A 23,218-nucleotide genomic window follows, 5' to 3' on the forward strand; every position below is an offset into this window, starting at 1 on the left:
TCAAAGACAAATACTAGATAATTCTACTCATTTGAGGTACATAGAGTAGTAAAATTTAGAGAGAGAAAGTAGAATGGTGGTTGCCAGAGGCTGTTGAGGGGGTGCAGGGGGAATGGGGAGTTATTATTTAATGAACACAGAATTTCAGTTTGGGGAAAATGAAAGAGTTCTGGAGATGGATAGTGTTGATGGTTGCACACAATGTGAACGTACTTAATGCCACTGAACTGTACACTTTAAAATGGTTAATATGGGCCAGGCGAGATGGCTTACACCTGTAATCTCAGAACTTTGGGAGGCTGAGGCAGGAGAGTTGCTTGAAGCCAGGATTCGAGAACAACCTGGGCAACAGAGCAAGACACTGTCTCTACAAAATATTTAAAAATTAGCTGAGCATAGTGGCTTGCACCTATGGTCCCAACTACTAATGAGGCAGAGGCAGGAAGACGGCTTAAATCCAGGAGTTTGAGGCTGCAGTGAGATATGATTGCGCCACTGTATTCCCGCCTAGGTGACAGAGTAAGACCCTGTTTCTTAAAAAAAAATTTTTTTGGACAGGTTCGGTGGTGTAAGGCTGGCTGCCTCACTGGGAGCCGAATGGACACGCCCTTCTCTCTCGGCGCCTGAAAACTACGTCACCATTCTGAGCACATTACTCAGCATTTGCCCTCTCCACGCGGGCACCCCGTACCCGTTTCCACATTCCAATCTCAGCCCTGCACCCGCCGAAATTTTAAAAAAGCCTGCCAAAGACCTGCCCTATGGCAAGCTTGCCCCGTACATCCTCAACCAGCCCCTCGTCCATGCCCGGTCCCTTCATATCCAATGAAATTACCTCCTCTTCGTTTCCCTGCAGTCAATCAGCTACCTCCACTCCCTATAAAACCCTACGCCCTGGCCCCTCCTGTCGGACCGTAGAACCTCGCCCAGGAGCTGATTAAATTTCTTTATTCCAATAACTGGCCTCAATTGCCTCATTTAAATCTCAGTTGCTTCATTCAAACCTTACAGGTGGCTCACACCTGTAATCCCAGCACTTTGGGAGACTGAGACAGGAAGATCACAAGGACAGGAGATCGAGACCATCCTGGCTAACACTATGAAATACTGTGTCTACTAAAAATACAAAAAATTAGCCAGGCGTGTGCCTGTAGTCCCAGCTACCTGGGAGGCTGAGGCAGGAGAATCCCTCGAACCCAGGAGGCGGAGGTTGTGGTGAGCCAAGATCGCACCACTGCACTCCAATCTGAGTGACACAGAGAGACTCTGTCTCAAAAAAAAAAATTTTTTTTAATGGTTAAAATGGTAAATTGAATGTTATGTGTATTTTAAAAACCACCACCAAAAAAGACAGAAAAATTTTACATAGGTCAATGGACTGTTGAGTTGGGAAGTAGCAGAGGGGGGATCAGAGATCATTTGGGTCTGTAACGTCCTTTGACAGGAAACTTAGGGCCTGCAGAAGAAAAGGAAAAGGTACAGGAGCTCAGGATCATCAGTGGCAGAGCCAGGACTAGAACCAGGGTCACTTGACTCCCTTCCCCCTCTGGGCTGTGAGCTCCGTGAGGGCAGGGACTAGGTCTGTCTTGCCTTCTACTATGTCCCCAGTGCCTAGCACTTGGCAGCAGTGCAATACTTAAACCAGATGAATGACCGTGTTAGCATCCCTTCCTCTAAGCTGTGGATCTCAGCCCTGGTTGCACATCAGAACCACCTGGGAGCTTCTAGAACACACCAATACCTGAGCCTCATGCCTCAGAGGTTCTACTTTGAATGGTATGGGGTAGGAATCAGGGATTATTATCATTATTATTGTTATTATTATTATTTGATACAGAGTCTTGCTCCATGGCATAGGCTGGAGTGCAATGGCGTGAGATTGGCTCACTGCAACCTCAGCCTCCCAAATAGCTGGGATTACAGGCATGTGCCACCATGCCTGGCTAATTTTTGTATTTTTAGTAGAGACAGGTTTCGGCATGTTGACCAGGCTAGTCTCTAACTCCTGAATTCAGGTGATCCACCCGCCTCAGCCTCCCAAAGTGTTGGGATTACAGGCGTGAGCCACCGCACCCAGCCCCAACACTCTTAATGATTGGGGAGGTAGATGATTTGGCTGTTTTCTTCTCCATTCTCACTAAAAGGATGTTGCTGAATGCAAAATGCTAAAACCAGCCCTCTTTTGCCTTCTGGTGTTGGCTGCTTCTGAAGTCACTATATTTAACATCAAAGTGTAGAAAGCGGCAGCCAAAAAGCCAAGCCGCTGGATTGCGAGGCTCTTCTAAACAGGGCTGCCTTAGGTTTCAAAGAGCACAGGAGGGTGGGTGGGCAGAAAATCATGCTCAGAGCCAGCACTATCACTGCTGTCAGCATCAAGGCTTCAGGGCATCCTGGCCTGGGTCTGACACCAGGCGAGAGAAAATGCCATGGCAACGGCATCAGGATGCTATGCTGCTCTCACACTGAAGGTTTAATGGGAGCTGCATCTGATTATCCGAGCTCAGGCTGCCCTGCCCTGTCCAGTCCAGCCCAGCCTGGCCCGCCCTACCCAGCCTCTTGCCCAGCCCAGCCCTTGACCATTAGTATGTCACCAGAGAGGTCAGCACTTTACAATTATCCATCCAGAGGACTGGCTGGTGGGAATGACTTGCCCCACTGCTCCCTAGAGCACCGTGTTTCTGCAGTTGCACCAGGTTTTATTTTAGGTTTTGACAATTTAGGTGACAAAATAAATGAGACTGAGCTTTGCTTTGCTCTGGCCTGGGGACAAGACTGAGTGAGGAAGCCCACATTGAGTGGCCTTAGTTCCAGAGGCAATCAGATCCAACTTTGCTCTTGATTTGCTGGAAATTCTTTTATGAAGAGAAAAATCAGAACTGATTTGAGCTCCTCTCTCAGCCTTACTCCCCTCATCTGTTTCAGCAGAGCTAAATACTGATGGTTGTGTTTGTGTGGCGTTTTCTGCAAAATGAAAAGAAAGAAGCCTTCTTTTTGGGTTTGTTCTTTACAATCAAAATGAGTATATATCTTTTAGCTTGAAAACTCAAATCCCAGTAATTGAATAGAACGCGCTGACCCTGAGGATAAGTTATCATGCCTTTGAACCCTTCCCTAGTATTATAAGAGGAAAAGAGAGGGTGAATATAAGGTTAATGGATTCTGCTGCTAAACCGAACTTGGAAATGAGGTTTCATTGATTTAATATTTCCTCTACTAAGCCTCCCAAGACTGTATCCTTTGTGGCCCTACCAAAGTGCAATCTCTGTACTTTCTTCTCCATGAGAGTGTGCCACAGTTTGAGTTCTGTGAAGGGGAAAGATGACTACCCCCTGGCCAGCTGGCCTCTCCCCTTCCTGGCTCAAAAGAGTAGCAAGTCCAGGCCCGCAGGCAGAGCTGCTTCCATCAGGATGAGTCTCCTCCAGAGGAGGCTGCTGGATTTAGGCTGCAGACATGCCCCTACTGTGTGTGACCCAGGTAGTGAGTCATTCTTCTGGGAGTGGACACCTTGAAGAGGAGGGGTGTTCAGAGACAGCTGCAGAAGAGCAGGGGCAGGAGGCAGGCACCATTTCATTGCTGCAGGCTTCCAGCACACCTGGGGCTCATCCTGCCTCTGGATAAGCCACAAGGTGACAGGGCACACTGCCGTCTCAGTGGCTACAACATGTTCTCCCCGTTAACCTTCCTGGAGCCTCTGCCCTGAGTCTTTTCTTCTTTTAGACTAAACTGATGGTGCCTACCACCACCCCCATTCTTCCCAGCCCTGCCTGCCCTCCCTCTGATTTCTCCCTGATAGGCCCAGGTGTGCTCCTTGCTGGCTTTGTGACTTTTACTCTCTTTTCCACATGCATGAAAAGGGCAGGGAAGGGGTAGGGCATCTCTGGGGCCTATCTGGCTCTTAGCCATTGCTGACATGCATTCTCATCCCTTCCTCTCCTCCTCCACCTTCCCCATCTGGTAGACAAGTATCAAATACTGCATCTGTACCTGCCAGCCTGATGCCATCTGAGGACTAAATTTGCTTAAGATTTCTTCAAATCTCAAGAGCCTCCCAGCCCCTTACCAGACCTCTGCCTGTGTATTGCATTCATCTGAAGTCAGATTCTCACCATCTGGGGGTGGGGTTGCTTTCTCAGAGCAGTGGCTTGGCAGGGCAGCTGGAGGCACCTGGGTGGTCAAAAGTCTTTGAGTCTTTGAGTGCCAAGTATGATGAATAAAGAGAAAAGGTTAGGGATATATCCTTTTTGGTTAAAAAATTTAAAAAGAGCAATAAATAAAACTGAGGCTTTTTGATGCAGACGGAAGACTGTTGCACAAATGTTTTGAGCAACGGCTATATTTTTGGAGTGTGCTGTCACTGCTTGTAAAGTATAGCTTCTTTTGTTTGGATGTGTGAGTTCTATCTAGTATGTTACGTAAAAAACAAGTGTCACTTCACCATAGCTGCATCCAGTTAAACAAGGACATTTCCAGCTTGTACAGAGGTCTTCTATGTTATTATCCCAGTATCAGCAGAAGTGTGGGTTGTATTAAACTTTTGTTAAAATAGTGGTGAAGGTATCCTTTCATGAATTGAGAGTTAGGATGGGGTAGTTTCAGAATTCCTCCAAGTTATTAACTTCAGATCTAAACTCAGGCTTTGCTAGCAGGTGAGACTATATCATGCAAATACCCAGGCTTTAGAGACAGAACTAGGATCAAATATTGGTACCAGCAATTCAACTGTGGGATCCTGGCTTACCAGGTGTGAAGTGGTATCTCATTGTGGTTTTGTTTTGTATTTCTCTAATGACTACTGATGTTGAGCATTTCTTCATGTGCTTTTTGGCCATTTGTAGATTTTCTTTGGAGACATATCTCTTCAAACCTTTTTGCTCCCCCCTCTTTTTTTAAGAAACAGGATCTCACTTAATGACCTAGAATGGAGTGCAGTGGACCAATCATAGTGCTTGGACCAACCGAGCTCATTGCAACCTTGAAGTCCTGGTCTCAAGCAATCCTCCCACCTCAGCCTCCCAAGTAGCTGGGACTTCAGGCATGCACCACCACACCTAGCTAATTAAAAAAAAAAAAAAAAAAAACTTATGTAGAGATAGGGGTCTTGCTGTGTTACCCAGGCTGGTCTTGAGCTCCTGGCCTCAAGTGATCCTGGCCTTGGCCCCCACAAAGTGCTAGGATTACAGGCATGAGCCACAATGCCTGCTCCCATTTTTAAATTAAGTAGTGTTTTTTTTTTTTTTTTGTCATTAAGTTGTAAGAGTTCTTTTTATATTTTGAATACTAATGCCTCCTATTTTATGGTTGTCTTTTCACTCTCTTGATAGTATCCTTTAATGCATAAAAGGTTTAAATTTGGATTGTCCCATTTATCTATTTTTTTCTTTTGTTGCCTGTGCTTTTGGTGTCATATCTGAGAAATCTTTGCTAAATTCAATGTCATGATTTCCTGTTTTCTTTCTTTTTTTTTTATTTTTATTATTTTTTTCTTTTTTTTAAGACGTGGTTTCACCATGTTGGTCAGGGTGGTCTTGAACTCCTGACCTCAGGTGATCTACCCACCTTGGCCTCCAAAGTGCTTGGATTACAAGCGTGAGCCACCACGCCTGGCCATGATTTCCCCTTTTTAAGATTTTTATAGTTTTCCCTTCCCTCTTATGTTTAGGCCTTTGGTCTGTTTGGAGTTCATTTTTGCATATGGTATAAGATAAGGGTCCAACTTCATTCTTTTGCATGTGGATATTCAGTTTTCCCAGCACCATTTGTTGAAAAGACTGTCCTTTCCCCTCTAAATAGTTTTGGCACCCTTGTTGAAAATCAATTGACCATATATAGGAGAGTTTATTTCTGAGTTCTCTATTTTATTCCATTGGTCCATATGTCTTTCCTTATTCCAATACCACATTGTTGTGATTACTGTAGTTCTGCAGTAAGTTCTGAAATCAGAAAGTGTGAGTCCTCCAACTTTGTTCTTTTTAAAGGTTGTTTGGGGCCAGGCGTGGTGGCTCACACCTGTAATTCCACCACTTCGGGAGGCCAAGGCGGGTGGATCACATAAGGTCAGGAGTTTGAGACCAGCCTGGTCAACACAGTGAAACCCTGTCTCTACTAAAAACACAAAAATTAGCCAGGTGTGGTGGTGCGCACCTGTTGTCCCAGCTGCTTGGGACACTGAGGCAGGAGAATGGCTTGAACCTGGGAGGCAGAGGTTGCGATGAGCCAAAATCACACCACTGCACTCCAGCTTGGGTGACAGAGTGAGACTCCATCTCAAAAAAATAAAAATAAAAATAAAAAGATAAATAATAAAGGTTGTTTGGCTATTTAGGGTCCCTTGAGATTTCATGTGAATTTTAGGACGGATTTTCTATTTCTGAAAAAAAATGCCATTGGTCTTTTTTTCTTTTTTCAGAGACAGGGTCTTGCTATGTTGCCTAGGCTGGACTCAAACTCCTGGGCTCAAGCAATCCTCCCACCTTAGCTTCCCGAGTAGCTGGGAATATATGTGCCTGCCACCATGCCCGGCTTCATTGCAATTTTTTTTTTTGAGACAGAGTTTTGTTCTTGTTGCCTAGGCTGGAGTGCAATGGTGCAATCTTGGCTCACTGCAACCTCCGCCTCCCGGGTTCAAGCAATTCTCCTGTCTCAGCCTCCCAAGTAGCTGGGATTCCAGGCATGTGCCACCCCATCCAGCTCATTATTGTATTTTTGGTAGAGATGGGGTTTCCTCATGTTGGTCAGCCTGGGTCTCAAACTCCTGACCTCAGGTGATCTGCCTGCCTCAGCCCCCCAAAGTGCTAGGATTACAGGTGTGAGCCATCGTACTGGGCTCATTGCAATTTTAATTGGGATTTCATTATATTTGTAGATCACTTTAGGTAGTATTGTCATCTTAAAAATATTAGTTTCCAGGCTGGGCGCAGTGGCTCACACCTGTAATCCCAGAACTTTGGGAGGCCAAGGCAGGTTGGTCATGAGGTCAGGCATTCGAGACCAGCCTGGCTAACGTAGTGAAACCGTGTCTCTACTAAAAATACAAAAAATTAGCTGGACGTGGCGGCGGGCGCCTGTATACCAGCTACTTGGGAGGCTGAAGCAGGAGAATCACTTGAACCTGGGAGGTTCAAGTGATTCTTGAAACCTGGGAGGTTCAAGTGATTCTTGAAAAAAATCCAAGCTGAGATTGCACCACTGCACTCCAACCCGGGTGACAGTGTGAGACTCCATTTAAAAAAAAAAAAAATTAGTTTTCTAGGCCAGGCGTGGTCGCTTGTGCCTATAAATCCTATCTACTTTGGGAGGTCGAGGTAGGAAGATTGCTTGAGCTCAGAAGTTTAAGAACAGCCTGGGCAACATAAGGAGACCCTGTCTCTACAAAAAATTTAAAAATTAGCCAGGAGTGGTGGCTCATGCCTGTCGTTTCATCTACTCAGGAGGCTAAGGCAGGAGGATCACTTGAGCCCAGGAGATCAAGGCTGCAGTGAGCCATAATTGTGCTACTGCACTCCAACCTGGGCAAGCCAGAGTGAGTCTGTCTTAAAAATAAATTGTCTTCCCATCTATGGACACAGGATATTTTTCCACATATTCATGTCTTAATTTCCTTCAGCAATGTTTTATAGTTTTCAGTGCACCGTTTTTTGCTACCTTGGTTAATTCCTAGGTATTTTATTCTTTTAGATGCTATTGTAAATGGAATTTTTTCTTTTCAGATTGTTCATTGTTAAAAGTATATTAATAGAAACACAAACTGATTTTTGAATGTTGATTTTATATCCTGCAGCTTTGGTAAATTTATGTTATTCACTGTAGCAGTTTTTTTGGTGGTATCTTTAAGGTTTTCTACATGTAAAGTCATGTCATCAGGAACAGAGATAATTTTACTTCTTCCTTTCACACTTAGATGCCTTTTATTTCTTTTTCTTCCCTAACTGCTCTGGCTACAGTTTCCAGTGCCATGTTGAATAGAAGAAAGCCAGCATCATTGCACCTACATATACTTTTATAAAACACAGTCATACACCATGAGAGCAAACAAAGCTGAAGAGAAGATCCATTTGTGTCCTCATTCCACAGAAAAGTTGGGTATCTGCAAGAGGGTGAAAACAGGAACCACATCAGGATCCCCAGGTCTTTGCAAGCCCTGAGAAAGTCACCTCAGGCTTCTGCAGTCTGGGAAGCCTTTTCTCCAGCCTATCTGCCCATCTTTAACTCCCATCCAACATCCTCTCCAGAGCCTTCTTTGCTACTGCCGACAACAGAGGCCCTCTGATGGGCTCCAGCACCTGATGGTACAGTCCACGCAAGGACTGAGCTTTCAAGACAAATTCTAATGTTGTTCTGAGAACTTTTTCAAATCTTACCGGCTTAATGAGCCATAAGTACCTTCTTGGCCCCCAACCTAAACTGGAAGCTGCTTGGAGGCAGGGTATCTTTATGCCAAGAAAGCCTGACCTTATGCTGATGAGGGCCCTTTAGAAGTAAATGATGACTATAAAACCTTCTGAGTTCCCCAGGTGACAGGCACTGGGCAGTCTGGTGAGATGAGAGCTGGGTTCCCAGCTGTCCCCGGTTCTCCACCAATGCAGGAAAAATGTGCATCATAATGAAGTCCAGGAACAGGGGGTGTGAACTCAGATTCTGGTGAATCCTAGTTCTGCCAATTACTGTGTAACTGTAGGCAATAACCTGACCTCTCTAAGCCTTTTGGACTGCTGTAAAATGCTGCAACAATAGCATTCTCTCACACAGCGGCTGTTAGAGGAGACTAAATAATACAGAAAACACCTGACAGAGCCTCTAATACAGAGGACCTTTCCTTGCTGTTACTTCTATCCTTATTACAGCTCTTCTGAAAGGAGCTCTGCCAGTGCCCTCCCCTTGCAACCCCCTCCGCTCCCATTCCTGTGTCACCACTGCCACCTACAGGTAAACAGCTATCCACAAGTTACACCCACCAGATTCAATACCCTGGGAGCTCTAGCATTTTGGATTTCTGGGTTACTGAGCCAGGAAGACCTCCATGCTTCCAGAAAGAAAGCCCCCAGACTTGGCTTGCCCCACCTGCAGGGAAAAGGGGCAGCCATGCCACAATTTCCTTAAGAATCCAAATGTTAAAACTCCAAGAGGTCTTAGAGACCATCTAGTAAAAAGATTCCCCATAAGTCCACATTTCCTGGACCCCAGGAAGTGGGGCATGGGGGAGGAGGGGCCACAGTGTTGTTGCAAACTCCCTACAGGCAGTTTCCTGCCCTCAAAGCTACCACTGAACCACTGGTCTCAAGTCTTCAAGGAAATGGTTCTCATTTCTTTCACCAAAAAAATGGAGAAAGAGAAGGGAGAATGAAAACCCCTGTTTATTTGGTTTGAGCCAGGTTCTTGACAGATATTACCTCATTTTACCCTTCCATCCCGTCCCCTCATCCCCTAGGCAGGTTCTCCTGCTCTAATAGGTGAAGAAAATGAAGCCTAGTGGGAGGACTAGCCCCACAGTGTGTAGCAATACTGCCAACCACATGACCCAGGTCTTCCTGGTAGGCCTGGCCTTGGACCCTGATCCATCCCCAGTTAGAAGGTCGCAGGGGCAAAGATGACCCTGGCCTCCACAATGGATGGTCCAAAGTGTTGGATGCAGCCCACCCTCCTGATCTTTAGGTGAAAGCTAAAGACCCTGGGCTAAGAAGTGTAAAAGAAAGTGCTAGTGAAAGTGTCAAATTAAATTAGATGCGGGATCAATTTATTCTCTTGTTCTTTTTTAAAATTAATACATCTTTTATTTTGGAATAATTTTAGATTTACTGAAAAGTTGCAAAGATAGAACAGAGTTCCCATTTGCCCTTCTTGCCATTTCCACTAATGTTCGCATCTTTTTTTTATTTTTGAGACAGAGTTTTGCCCTGTCGCCCGGGCCAGAGTGCAGTGGCGGGATCTCAACTCACTGCAATCTCCACCTCCTGGGTTCAAGCAATTCTCCTGCCTCAGCCTCCCAAGTAGCCGGGATTACAGGTGCCCAGCACCATGCCCAGCTAATTTTTGTATTTTTGGTAGAGATGAAGTTTCACCATGTCAGCCAGGCTGGTCTCAAACTCCTGATCTCAAGTGATCCGCTCACCTCAGCCTCCCAAAGTGTTGGGATTACAGGCATGAGCCACAGTGCCCAGCCATTCACATCTTACATAACCATTGTACACAGGTCAAAACTAAAAAGTTAACATTGGTATAGTACTATTAACTGAACTCCAGCTGTTATTTGGATTTCTCCAGTTTTTCACTAATGTCCTTTTTCTGCCCATGATCTAATCCAGAATACGACATTGCATTTTGTTTTCCTCTCTTTGAAACCTTCTGTTTTCTTTAAAGACCAACAAACTCACAAACTCCCCAACTTATTTTCCTGTCTGGAGAGCTCACTTCTAAAGGACAGCTCTGTGTGAGCCCCAATTCCACACCCTGGCCTCATTAGGGCACCACATCCTCCCACTCCCCAAACAAAGGAACCCTTCAGGCCAGCCAAACAACAGAGAAAACAGAAGCTTGTTAGCTACACAGGCCCAAGGCTGCTGACCCAAGTTCTTTTTTAACTGGAATTCCCTTGAGGGGGATTCACAGATTTAAAATGCATTTGGGGTATGCTCTCTAGAAGCAGAGCCATTGGTATTTGATGTATTCCATTCTTTGTACTTAATGGAATATCTTACATGTGAGTCAGTGTGTGAGGGTAGCTGGGGGAAGAGGCCAATTTAGGGCTGGGATGGAAATTGGCCACGGGGGTGGAGGGGCCTCTGCAGAAGCCAGTCATGGCCCAGAATGGTGCCAGGTTAGGGGAAGAGGGGGCTGCGGCCAGCTTGTTCCAGCCTAGCAGGCTGTGCTCTAATGTCAGACAGGTGGGGTTGGCTGAGAGTATCAAAGGTCCTCTGGGATCTGGTGCTCAGGTTACAGCTTCTGGTTAAAGCAGAGCAGATAAGGGGTGGGGGGCAGGATCTACCTCTCCCGTCTTCCTCTTGGCCTCTTCGTGCAGTCTATTTGCTGCCAATTTCTTCTTCTCCAATGTGCCTCTCAGGGGCTGTTCCCCTTGCCCTTGTGCCCAGCAGTCGCCACCAGTATTCTCGGAGAAGACAGGAAGTGTGCCTGAGAATTGCATCCTATGCTGCACTGTCACCAGCCCTTTTTCAAGCTGCTCCTGATTACAGAGACATACCCCAGATATGTGAATGCCACTCCTTGGGAAGGATCATCCAAAGACTTCCCAGCTTGATTTAAAAACTTTAACTGTGAGGCCTCTCCCTGCCAGGCTGGGATGGAAAGAAGCAAGATGGAGGTCCTACCCTCAAAGTGCTCCCCAGGAGAGACCTGAGGACAGCCAGCCAGAACACAGGGCACAGGTCTGAGGCTGAACAGGGGAGCAGAGGGGACTGTGAAAACTAAAAAACAGGCCTGGTAAAATGGAAGAGCAGCAATTTGAAGAGAGGGGAGCATCACAGGCTGTGCGAATGGCCTCCCAGGGCCAGGGCCTTGGTGAAAGGGAGCGGTGAGAGGAGGCCAGCTCTGGAACGTCCTTTCATTTTCTCTGAGTCTGGGCTTTCCACAGGAGGCAACATGGGGCTTTTCAACAGAAGTGACAAGAATATTTATGTCTGAGACAAATCGCTCTGGTAACAGCATGGGGGCTGTACTGGAGTGGAGAGACTGCAGGCAGGAAGCAGGGGGCAGGTTATCACAACTGCTCAGTGAAAAAAGGAGACAGGACAGCATGTTGGTCAAGGTCATGGCTTTGAATCTAGAGACTGGGGGGTCAGTCTTGGCTCTCTGTGACCTGGGACATATTTCTCACACTCTCTGAATTTCATCCATAAAATGGGCAAAACAGTTGTACCTCCTCACAGAGTGTGGTAAGATCAAATAAGTTAGTGATGTAAGACATGAAACAGGGAACCTGGAACATAGTGAGGGCGTAATAAATATAAACCACAATTCTTGACATGTGTATTCTGTGGACTGGATCTCAGGAAAGTCAGAATTCCAGCGGGGAAGCAGAAGGGGAGGGTGACTACCTCCAGTGCTTTTATTGCAGCGTTCCGGTGGAAGAGTGAAGTGGCCACCTTAACTCCCTCCTGGAGTGTGAGCCGAGAGGACCATGACAAGGCTGTAGTCTGCTGGCCAGGCACCAACCAGCTGGTGAGTCCAACCAGGGACCTCAGGCATCACCAGAAGAAGGTGATAAAAAGGCCTTGAAGAGCAATTACAAAATTCCAAGCCAGGAGAAAGACTCCTAAAAGTTTCCCAGGGTTCATACCTGCTGTGCTCATTAAAGCCACAGGGCTGGCCAGGCGCAGTGGCTCATGCCTGCAATCCCAGCACTTTAGGAGGCTGAGGTGGGCAGATCGCCTGAGGTGAGGAGTTTAAGACCAGCCTGGCCAACATGGCGAAACCCCGTCTCTACTAAAAATATAAAAAATTAGCTGGGCGTGGTGGTGGGTGCCTGTAATCCCAGCTGCTTGGAAGGCTGAGGCAGAGAGAATTGCTTGAAGCTGGGCAAAGTTTGCAGTGACCAGAGATCACGCCACTGCACTCCAGCCTGGGCAACAGAGTGAGACTCTGACTCAAAAAAGTCACAGTGCTTTGACTAACTCCTGAAAAGGGCTGTTCTTCAGAACTAGGTACAGAGAAACTCCTTGCCACAGTCATAGCTGTAGCATTTACAGTATTCAAAGGCACTTGTGGGGAGCAGTCAAAAGCAACCCATCAAAGGAGGACTCAAATGTTGGCTGTTTTTCCCATCCAGAGGCCTAGTTTTAGGAGGAATGGCAGGAATGTTTATAATAATAAAAAACACCCATGGAAAAACAAAAAAATTAAACTTCAACACTTAAATTAACATCTATTTTTAAGCCTGGGCAACATAGGAAGACCCTGTTTCTACAAAAAACAAAAAAACAAAAAACAAAAAAACACTTTTTAAAATTAGCTGGGTGCAGTGGTGAGCACCTGTAGTCCCAGCTACTCTAGAACCTGAGGCAGGATTGCTTGAGCCTAGAAGGTCAAGGCTACAGTGAGTCGTGATCGCGCCACTGCACTCCAGCCTGGGCAAGAGAGTGAGACCCCATCTCGAAAGAAAAAATGGTTAAAATTGTCAATTTTATGTTAATACATCTTTAAAATGGTAAAAAACAAAACAAAAAAAAGAAGATACTCTGGAGGCTGAGGCAAGAGTATTACTTAAGCCCAGGAATTGGAGGTTGGGAGGCACTCCAGTCTGAGAGACAGAGCAAGAACTCGTGTCTACAAAAGAAAAAAACGGCTGGCACATTGGCTCCTGCCTGTAAGCCCAGCACTTTGGGAGGCTGAGGGAGGCAGATCACAAGGTCAGGAGTTCAAGACCAGCCTGGCCAACATGGTGAAACCCCATCTCTACTAAAAAAATACAAAAATTAGCCAGGCATGGTGGCATAAGCCTATAATCCCAGCTACTCAGGAGGCTGAGGCAGGAGAATTGCTTGAACCTGAGAGGCAGAGGTTGCAGTGAGCTGAGATCGTGCCACTGCATTCCATCCACTCCATGCACTCCAGCCTAGGTGACAGAGCAAGACTCTGTCTCAAAAAAAAAAAAGAAAAGAAAAAAGAAAAAAAATGATAAAAAGACTACATATTGTATGATTCCATTTTTATAAAATGTCCAGAATAGGCAAATCTATAGAGACAGAAAATAGATTAGTGATTGCCTAGGGTTGGAAGGGCTGGTGGAAATGAGGAGTGATTGCTAATGGGTATGGAATGATGAAAATGTTCTAAAATTGATTGTGGTAATGGTTGAACAACTCTGTGAATACAATCTTTTTTTTAAAAAACTCTGTGACTATACTAAAAACCATTGACTTGTACATTGTAAATGGGTGAATTGCATGGCATATGAATTATATCTCAATAAGTCTGTTGTAAAATGGGAGAAAAGCTACCAGGAATGTGTTCAATGTAGTATTATTTAAAATCCTTGGCTGGCTGTGGTGGCTCAAGCCTGTAATCCCAACACATTGGAAGGCCCAGGCAGAAGGATCACTTGAGCCCAGGTGTTCAAGACCAGCTTGAGCAACATAGATCTTGCCTCTACAAAAAATACAAAATTAGCCAGGCATTGTAGAACATGCCTGTAGTCTCAGCTGCTCGGGAGGCTGAGCTGGGAGTATTTCTTCAGCTCAAGAGATTGAGGCTGCAGCAAACCGTGATCACACCACCGCACTCCAGCCTGGGTGACAGAGTGAAACCCTGCCTCAAAAATAAAATAAAATTCCTAAGATTTCTCAAGTATGAAGTTTAAAAAGTAATGATTAAATATTATATAGCTATTGCTATAGTTTGGGTATTTGTCCCCACCCAAATCTCATGTTGAATTGTAATTCCCAGTGCTGCAGGTGAGGCTTGGTGGGCAGATCCCTCATGTCTTGGTGCTGTCTTTGTGATAGTTCTCGAAATATCTGGTCATTTAAAAGTGTGTGGCACCTCCTCCTCCTCCCAGGCAGGAGGATCACTTGAGCCCAGGAGTTCGAGACCAGCTTGAGCAACACAGATCTTGTCTCTACAAAAAACAGTTCTTTGTGATAGTTCTCACAATATCTGGTCATTTAAAAGTGTGTGGCACCTCCTCCTCCACTCCCTCTCTGTGTTTCTTGTTCCTATTTTCACCATGTGAGGTGCCTGCTCTCCCTTCCCCTTCTGCCATGAGTAAAAGCTTCCTGAGACCTCCTCAGAAGCAGCTGCCAGTACTATGCTTCCTATACAGCCAAATAAAAAATGAACCAAATAATCGTCTTTAAGAAATTACCTAGTCTCAGGTATTTCTTTATGGCAATAGAAGGACAACCTAATACAGCCATTATAAGTAATAATTCTTAAAACCATATAGAAACATTTTGTAATGATGTAAGAAAAAAACAAGACACAAAATTGCTTTTTTTGAAAAACCATGCATATGGATAATGCCTGGAAGAGATATGGGAAAAAGTGAAAATAATCAGTGTGTTGAAGTATTTGGCTTAAAAGTAAACTTCAAAAAATTTTTTTCTGTTATTACTGTTATAAAAAGAAGGAAAAGGGCTGGGCACAGTGGTTCACGCCTGTAATCCCAGCACGTTGGGAGGCTGAGGCTGGCAGATGACCTGAGGTTGGGAGTTCGAGATCAGCCTGACCAACATGGAGAAACCCCGTCTCTACTAAAAATACAAAATTAGCTGGGTGTGGTGGTACATGCCTGTAATCCCATCAACTTGAGAGGCTGAAGTAGGAGAATAGCTTGAACCTAGGAGGCAGAGGTTACAATGAGCCAAGATCGCACCATTGCACTCTGGCCTGGGCAACAAGAGCAAAACTCTGTCTCAAAAAAAAGAAAAGAAAAAGGGAAAGAAGGAAAGGGGATATTGTACTGCAAAAGACTAAGAAAGAAAGTGGCAAACTAATAACCAAAACTAAAAGCCAGTTATTTAATTCTTTCATCAAAAATAGCTAGGTATAGCCCAGGCACAGTGGCTCATGCCTGTAATCCCAGCACTTCGGCACACTGAGGTGGGAGGATCTCTTGAGCTCTGGAGTTTCAAGAGCAGCCTGGGCAACATAGTGAGACCTCACCACGTCTCTACCAAAAAAAAAAAAAAAAAAATAGCCAGATGTGGTGAAGCACAGCTGTAGTCCCAGCTACCTGGGAGGCTGAGGTAGGAAGATCACTTGAGCCCAGGAGATCGAGGCTGCAGTAAGCTATGATGGTACCACTGCACTCCAGCCTGGGTGACACAGTGAGACCCTGTCTCAAAAAAAAAAAAAAAGCTAGGTATAGACTACAGGTTAGTCATGGTACCTCATGCCCCTAATCCCAGCACTTTGGGAGGCCAAGGCAGGAAGACTACTGGAGTTCAGGAATTCAAGACCAGCCTGGGTAACGTAGCAAGACCTTGTCTCTACCAAAAATTTAAAAATTAGCAGGGATCAGTGGTGCATATCTATAGTCCCAGCTACTTGAGAGGTGGGAGGATCGCTTGATCCCAGGATGTCGAGGCTGCAGTGAGTTATGATCATACCACTGTATTCCAGCCTAGGGAACAGAGAAAGACCCTGTCCTTAAAAAAAAAAAAAAGTTGGGGGGGCAGGGTGGGGAAAGTGGAAAAAAAAAAAAAGCTAGGTACAAGCCTAAGGCTGGCCTAAACACAAGTACGCCTTATTACTGAATATAGAAACTAAAGATAAAAGCCTACTAACCCCAATATCTCTCAAAAAGCATTTTATTCTGACCAGGCCTCCCGGCTAACTCTCCCTTGTCCCAAAGGAGGTTACCCAGGGTACCCAGCTAGTTAAGGAGGACCAAAGTGAGAGCCAGTCTGGACTGGCACAAGGGAAGACATGGACATAAATGTACACATGTGATTCACACTCCAAAGCCAATACAACAGGGTTTTGGATCATATGGGAAATTACTCCTATTCATCAACACAGAAAAGTGAGGAATATCAACAGTGAGAACAAACAGGGAAGATTACATTTAAATATAACCATATTTGGACCTGGTGTGGTGGTCACACCTGTACTCCCAGCAATTTTGGAGGCTGAGGTGGGTAGATTGCTTGAGCTCAGGAGTTCAAGACCAGCCAACATGGTAAAACCCCATCTTTATAAAATATATAAAAATTAGCTGGGCCCGGTAGCACACACCTGTAATCCCAGCTACTCAGGAGGTTGAGACATAAGAATTGTTTGAACCTAGGAGGCAGAAGTTGCAGTGAGCAGGGATGACACCACTACACTCCAGCCTGGGCAATAGAGCGGTACTCTGTCTCAAAAAAAAAAAGAAAAAGAAATGTAACCATATTTAATATGAAGAAGAGACCCCCAACACAAGCATGTATTCCTGCTTATACAATATTCAGGGCTACCAGACTTATCACACACAGGTTGTGTAACTTATTAATGACAATGTGACTTTAAACAGTAGTTCTAACTGGGTCATCTTGAATAATACGAAACAAAGCTTGCCAAAGGAATACTCGCAAATAAGATGATCAAAATCCAACAGGGAATAGGCATTTTCCTAGCTTTTTGGATTTTTACTGTAGAAAAATAAACATAGTATGTATCTAGTTTCTTTAGCACTGAAAAAACCAACAGCAAGATACTGCATTCTTCAATGGGGGTGGAGTCCAAAGGGACAGGCCTGACATTATTTTCAATACACTGCACCAAGTCAAGCTGGTATGTGGATAAAGTGCACAGCTGGGTTTACCACGTGAGTAATGGGCAGAGAGAACCTACCACCGTGTGTGGTACAAACCACAAGGCCAGCTGCAGAGGCCTTGGAGAGAGGCTTCTCTTTATCCTTTCCTCTTACCCTCCATCTCTTTCTGAGGCCAGGACCTGCAGGCAGACCTTTCTTGATAAAGAACTCAACCTCAACATGATCCATCAAGTGAAACCTTCCCTAAAGAACATGCTGGAGCAAATAAACATTTGGCCTCCCAAGAATGGCCACAGAAAACACTAGGAAATCTTAAACTTTCAGTTGGATGACTAGATATTTTATGATATCAAGGATTATGATTAATTTATTTTAGATATGCTAATAAGTTATTAGCTATACCTTCTTTTTTATACTTTTTTTTTTTCAAGACTTAGTCACCCAGGCTGGAATGCAGCGGCGCAATCTTGGCTCACGGCAGCCTCAACCTCCCAGGATCAAGCGATCCTCCCATTTCAACCTCCTGAGTCGCTGGGACTACAGGCATGTGCTATCACACCTGGCTTATTTTTGTATTTGTGGTAGAGCCAAGATTTCACTATGTTACCCAGGGCTCCCAAAGTGTTGAGATTTCAGGTGTGAACCACCACACCCAGCCAGCTATACTTTAAAAAAGATTCCTTATCTTTTAGAAATGCATACTTAGATATTCATAGATGAAATTATATGATGTCTGGGATTTACTGAAAAATAATCCAGGATAAAAGTGTGTGGGGCTATGGATAAACTAAAACTGCCATGAATTGGTAACTGTAGGAGCTTGATGATGAGTATGTGGGGGTTCATTATAATAGTCTTTTTCCTTTTGTATATATTTGAAATCTTCCATAACAACAGCAAAAAAAAAAAAAAAAATCAGTAGGAGAAGGCATAAAACCATTCATAACTTTGACCCAGCAATAGACCCCTAAGGAAATAAGTAAGGAGGAAGGGGAGAGCTGATACTGCAAAGATGCATAATTGAGAAAAACACTGCTGCTCCCAACAAATGAGAAGATGGCTAAGCAACGAGGGTACATCAATAAGGCAAAAACGCTGCGTGGCTTTTTAAAATAATAAAGACTTCAGCCTAGTCGTTAAGTGGAAATCGGTATAGGAATGCTAAGTGGAAAACAGGCAGCATAAAATATTATGTGCATACTAATCACCACAAGGTAAAAATGCGTGCTCACATAATGGAAAGGGTCAAAAGAGAACACAGAAGGTGACATCCTCCCTTTAACACTCAGCTCGTTGCCTCCTCTCAGTGAGGGCCCCAGGCGGCCCCCGCGTGAGCATGCACACACCACATGAATTAATTGCGCTCTTCTGGGATCTCACAGTCCTCACTTGCTGAGTCTCATCCAGGCCCTATTGCTTGTGTAATAGTTCCTCATGGACCTGCCTTCCCTGATAGACCATGAATTCCACCAGCACACAGTAGGTATTCAATAATGTGTGTCAAACAGAATAGAACATAAATAGCTGCTGTCTGTGTCTCAGGATTTTTTTTTTTTTTTTAGAGCTATTCCCACCCACAGTAACCATTCAGGAAAGGCATTCCTCAGTATCAGAAAACAATGCTTCCATTTCTGATTCACAAAGTGCTTCTGCTACGTGGGTTTGTGAAGCCAGCAAGGCAAAATAAAATCAAGAAGACTTCCTGTCCAGATCCTTGCTGGACCAGACAGAAAAATCTCATTTTGTTTTGCAAGCTTGTAACAAGTCTCATTGCTATGGTTCCTAACACGAAGTCTCAAGATTCCCCAAGTACCGCTGTGAGAACGGGCCTTTCCTTGGCCACTTAAAAATGCTGCATGGCTGCTCTCTGTGGCTGGCACTGTAGTGAAGGGTAAGAGCAAGAATGCAGCCAGGACTGTGGCTGCTCAGCAGCATCAGGCTGGGATATCAAGAACTGCCCATCTAGACAGAAGTGGGCAGCAGCATAGCCTGGGCCACGGTCCACTGAGTCTGAGTGTTTCTCCATCTCTTACACTTAGAGCTGCTTTGAGCAGCAGTCTTTGGGTGGGTGAGAGGGGTTGATAGGGATATTCAAGAATGTCAGGAAGAAATCCATAGATTGTCATTTTTCAGAGCAGTAGTTAACTTTTTGGATAAGATATTAAAGGAAGAATATATTCCCTTTGAAAACCTGATAAGACCTTTCCAGAGAATCACACAGACACACAATTCTGCACACACTTTCAACAGATTATTCACCAGTCCCTGGCCTCTGTCAGATACCACTTCTGCCCTAGAGCTTTAGCTGTGGCTATTGATATGAACACTTAGACAAGTTAAACACAACATGAATTTCCACAACAGCAAGGCAGCTGCAATGAGTGAGGTACTACAGAGAGTGAGTAACAGCTCTGTGTGGAGGCCTGTCTCTGTGTCTTTACAAAGACCACCAGCAGAGATAAAGAGCCCATGCCTGGGCACACAGAGGAAGGCAAGAACGCCATAGTTAAGAAACTCCATTCCAAAAACAAAACAAAAACACACTCCATTCTAGTTCTTCAGAAACGAGGCCGCCAAGCCTGAAGTCCTTAAGGCCATCAGACCATGAGACAGCCTCTTTTGTTGGACTGGAATGCTGACACTCATTATGTAGAGTCATTTTGCTGAATGTTGCCTTAAATGCTCCAGCAAGTGGAGTATAGAGAATTACTAACATAGAAACTTTAGCCCATTCTCCTAAAACCAAAAAATTGGTCCAGATGGTCTTTGGAAATGACCAAATCAGAGACTCTGGTAAAAGTGGTAGAAAAGGGGGTCTGGGAATGTGTAGGACCTAACTTCAAACTTGGTAGGCACAAGAAGGACTGCAGAGACCCTCACGGTAGACACACACCTGGCAGGCCCCTCCTGACACTTGGGGTTCCTAAGTCTGAGTAATTCCACCTCTTGTCCAAGAGATAAAATACCCTTCCCAGCAGCCTCTTGCAAACAGCTCATCAATATGCCATGAAAATGTTTTGAAATAAGCTTTGGTCACATCACTCCCCTGTTCCAGCCCTTTATTACCTTTCCCTGTGATGGTGCAGGAAGGGTATGTTCCCTCCATCTACTTCCAAAAGGAATTTAGGGTAATTGTAATAATAATTTATACCCAAGACAAATAAAACAAGAAGACTGAAAACCAAAAGGAATAAAAGAAGAAATGTTTTACTAAGAACCAGAGAGATAAGACAGTCACTGCACCTAGACACTAATTAGGACCGTGCTTCCTGGTGGCCTGGGCGAGAAGGGAAAGACAGTGAGTTTCCATAGTCCTTACTTGCTGATTAAAGGCAGAATAAAATGCATTCCATTGGGAGGGGGATTTTTTTTTTTCCTAACAGTAAATTTTGAGATTTACTGTAGTCACTTATATTAAGGAATAATGAATAGCATAATATGAAATGTCTTCAACAACAGTTTTATATAAAACATAAAATGTTCTTCTATAACTCAGCCTGGTATTAACTACCCTTTACAACTTTTCCCAGTTACTTTTGCAGCCTCCTTTCCTACTTTGCCCCATCCCATCCCCACAAAGAACTACACATTCAATCAAACCAGATTCCTCTTTCCAAGAACACATCCCCCGCTTCTCGTTACCTATTTTTACTCACCCTATCCTCTTTAAATCCTGCCTCTTTTACAAATATTTTCCCCAATTCTCCAATCAAAAGAGGTCTCCTTCTACCACACATCTCATGCCCCTGTACTGCCAAGCAAGGCAGAGCACCAGCAAGGCAAAGTCATACAGAAGCAGCAAGATCTTTGAAGTCAGGCCGATTTGAGCTCAAATCAGATTCTGCTGCTTATAGGTTGTGTGATCCTAACCAAATAACTAAATGTTTCTGAGCCTCATTTTCCACATCTAGAGAACAGAAACAGGGCCTGGCACATAGGAGTCCCTGAGAGAACTGGTGCTTCCATTTCTGATTCACAAAGTGCCTCTGCTACGTAATAGAGACTTGGGTATCTGTCTTCTCTCCCCTTCCCGCATACAAAAGGAGCTCCTTGAAAGGCAATACAATGAAGCATCTCCCAGAAGAGCTTACATGTCAGGGGACCTCCAAAATGGAGCTGCAGAGTTATCTAAAAGCCTGACTGGAATTAGATCAGAGATTCTGACATGCAGTAGCTTCATACCAGATCCAGGTCCAGAATAAAAAGCTCCTAGCTCCTGGGCCACACTTTACACACATGACACTGTTAGCCCCTTGAGGTTCTCACGCACACTGACTTCCTATTTTACACAATAAGGATCCTCTTCCTTGTCAGAAAATCATTCTTATCATACAGGTCTCCAAATACCCGTGCAAATCACATTATCATAACCCGAGGTGGCCACCTTACCCAAAGATCCCATCAAGGGGAGCTGGTGTGTGTTTAATTGTTATGGATGTATATCACTGACCAATGCCTTGATGAACTACAGATAAAATCTATCAGCCCTTGATGGCTAATTTGGTATAACATGAACATTGTGAGTTCTAATAACTCACAGGAGACTATTTTAGTACTTACCAGCTATATGTCTTCCACACTCATAAAACAATAGTTACCTTTCATGGGTGAGATGTTCTAGTAATTTTTAAGTGATTTAACCCTAGAAAATCTACAGAAAAAGCTAATTTCAAAGAATTTTTGTTTTGAAAGTAGAAGACAAGACCAAGAACTTATGAGTATGCTTTTTATTGTATTATTTTTATTATTTTAATTTTATTTTTTGTAGAGACAGAGTCTTGTTACTTTGCCCAGGCTGGTCTCAAACTCCTGGCCTCAAGCAGTCCTCCTGCCTTATCCTTCCAAAGTGCTGGGGGTACAGGCATGAGTTACTGCGCCCAGCCCTCTTGTTAACAAACATGCCAGAAAACATACGTCCCTTTGTCTCCTGGAGACAGATGCATTATGGTAATGCTGTCCCTGGACAGCAGTGTAAAACTATTTCACAAACAGTTGAATCTTCTGTTTTGGAAGTTCCCCTCAGAAGTAGCATAGCTGTGTTGTTGGGGGAAAGTCAGGCCTCTCTGGAGCAGGCACGGGATGTGCTGGGAATGTACTTTGGAACCAGACAGAACTAGATGCAAATCTTACTTTAAAATATTGGGTAAGTTGTGCCTCAATGTTCTTATCTAGAAAATGGAGTTAATTACTATTAATAAATATGGAAACGATTCTCCCATTTTATTGTGCACCCAAATCATCTGGAGAGTTTGTTAAAAATATAGCTACATGAGTTCCATCCCCAAAGACTCAAAGATTCTGTTTCAGTGCATCTGATGTGGGGCCCAGAAATCTGTGGGGATTTAAATTATTTTTCATTTTTAATTGCACAATATGTAAATACATTTCCCCCTTGTAAAATATTAAAACATTACCTTATCAGTTATGATTGCATTCAGCTGCAAGCAATTAAAAAACTAACAGTCATTTAAACAGATGGGGGTTATTTTTCTTAAGGAACAAGAAGAAATCTAGAAGCAGGCAGTATAGAGCTGGAGCAGCCACTCAAGGATTCCACGAAGGACCCAGGAACTTTTCATCTTCCTACTCTACCATCCTTGGCCTGAGGCTTCCATCCTTTCCATCCTTCCAGCTGCAAGGCACCACTGCTCTACCTGGCAGTCTGCAAAGCAGGCAAGAAGAACGTGCAAGAGCCAAAGGACTTTGCCATCTTATTTATGAAGAGGTGCTTTCCCCAGGAGCCCATACCTCTTATTCATAGGCCAGAGCTGTGTCATACAGTCATCCTTAGCTGCAAGGGAAACTTTTAGCTGGGCATATAGGCACTCCAAACAAAATCAAAGCTCTGTCAGTAAAGAAGAAATGAGGAACAGATATTGGGAGCCTAGGGATCAGTGCCTACTGCAATTACAGATAAGGTTCATGTTCCCTTGGGTCCTCTTTCCCTTGACCCCCATCAATCCTGGCCTCAATGGCATTTCACCAAGCTCCCCAGGAGGTTCTGATGACCCCTAA

The 23,218-nt window shown here is 44.4% G+C and overlaps 1 protein-coding gene across 3 annotated transcripts in view; it reads right to left on the minus strand.

Annotated features, from left to right (window-relative positions):
• TOM1L2 (target of myb1 like 2 membrane trafficking protein) overlaps positions 1-23,218 on the minus strand; it is a 122,956-nt gene that overhangs the window by 58,056 nt on the left and 41,682 nt on the right. The gene's annotated exons all lie outside the window — the stretch shown is intronic.

The sequence above is a fragment of the Aotus nancymaae genome, unplaced genomic scaffold, assembly GCF_030222135.1.
Source record: "Aotus nancymaae isolate 86718 unplaced genomic scaffold, 86718_ANA_hifiasm-v0.15.2.pri h1tg000018l, whole genome shotgun sequence".
Taxonomy (NCBI): Eukaryota; Metazoa; Chordata; class Mammalia; order Primates; family Aotidae; genus Aotus; species Aotus nancymaae.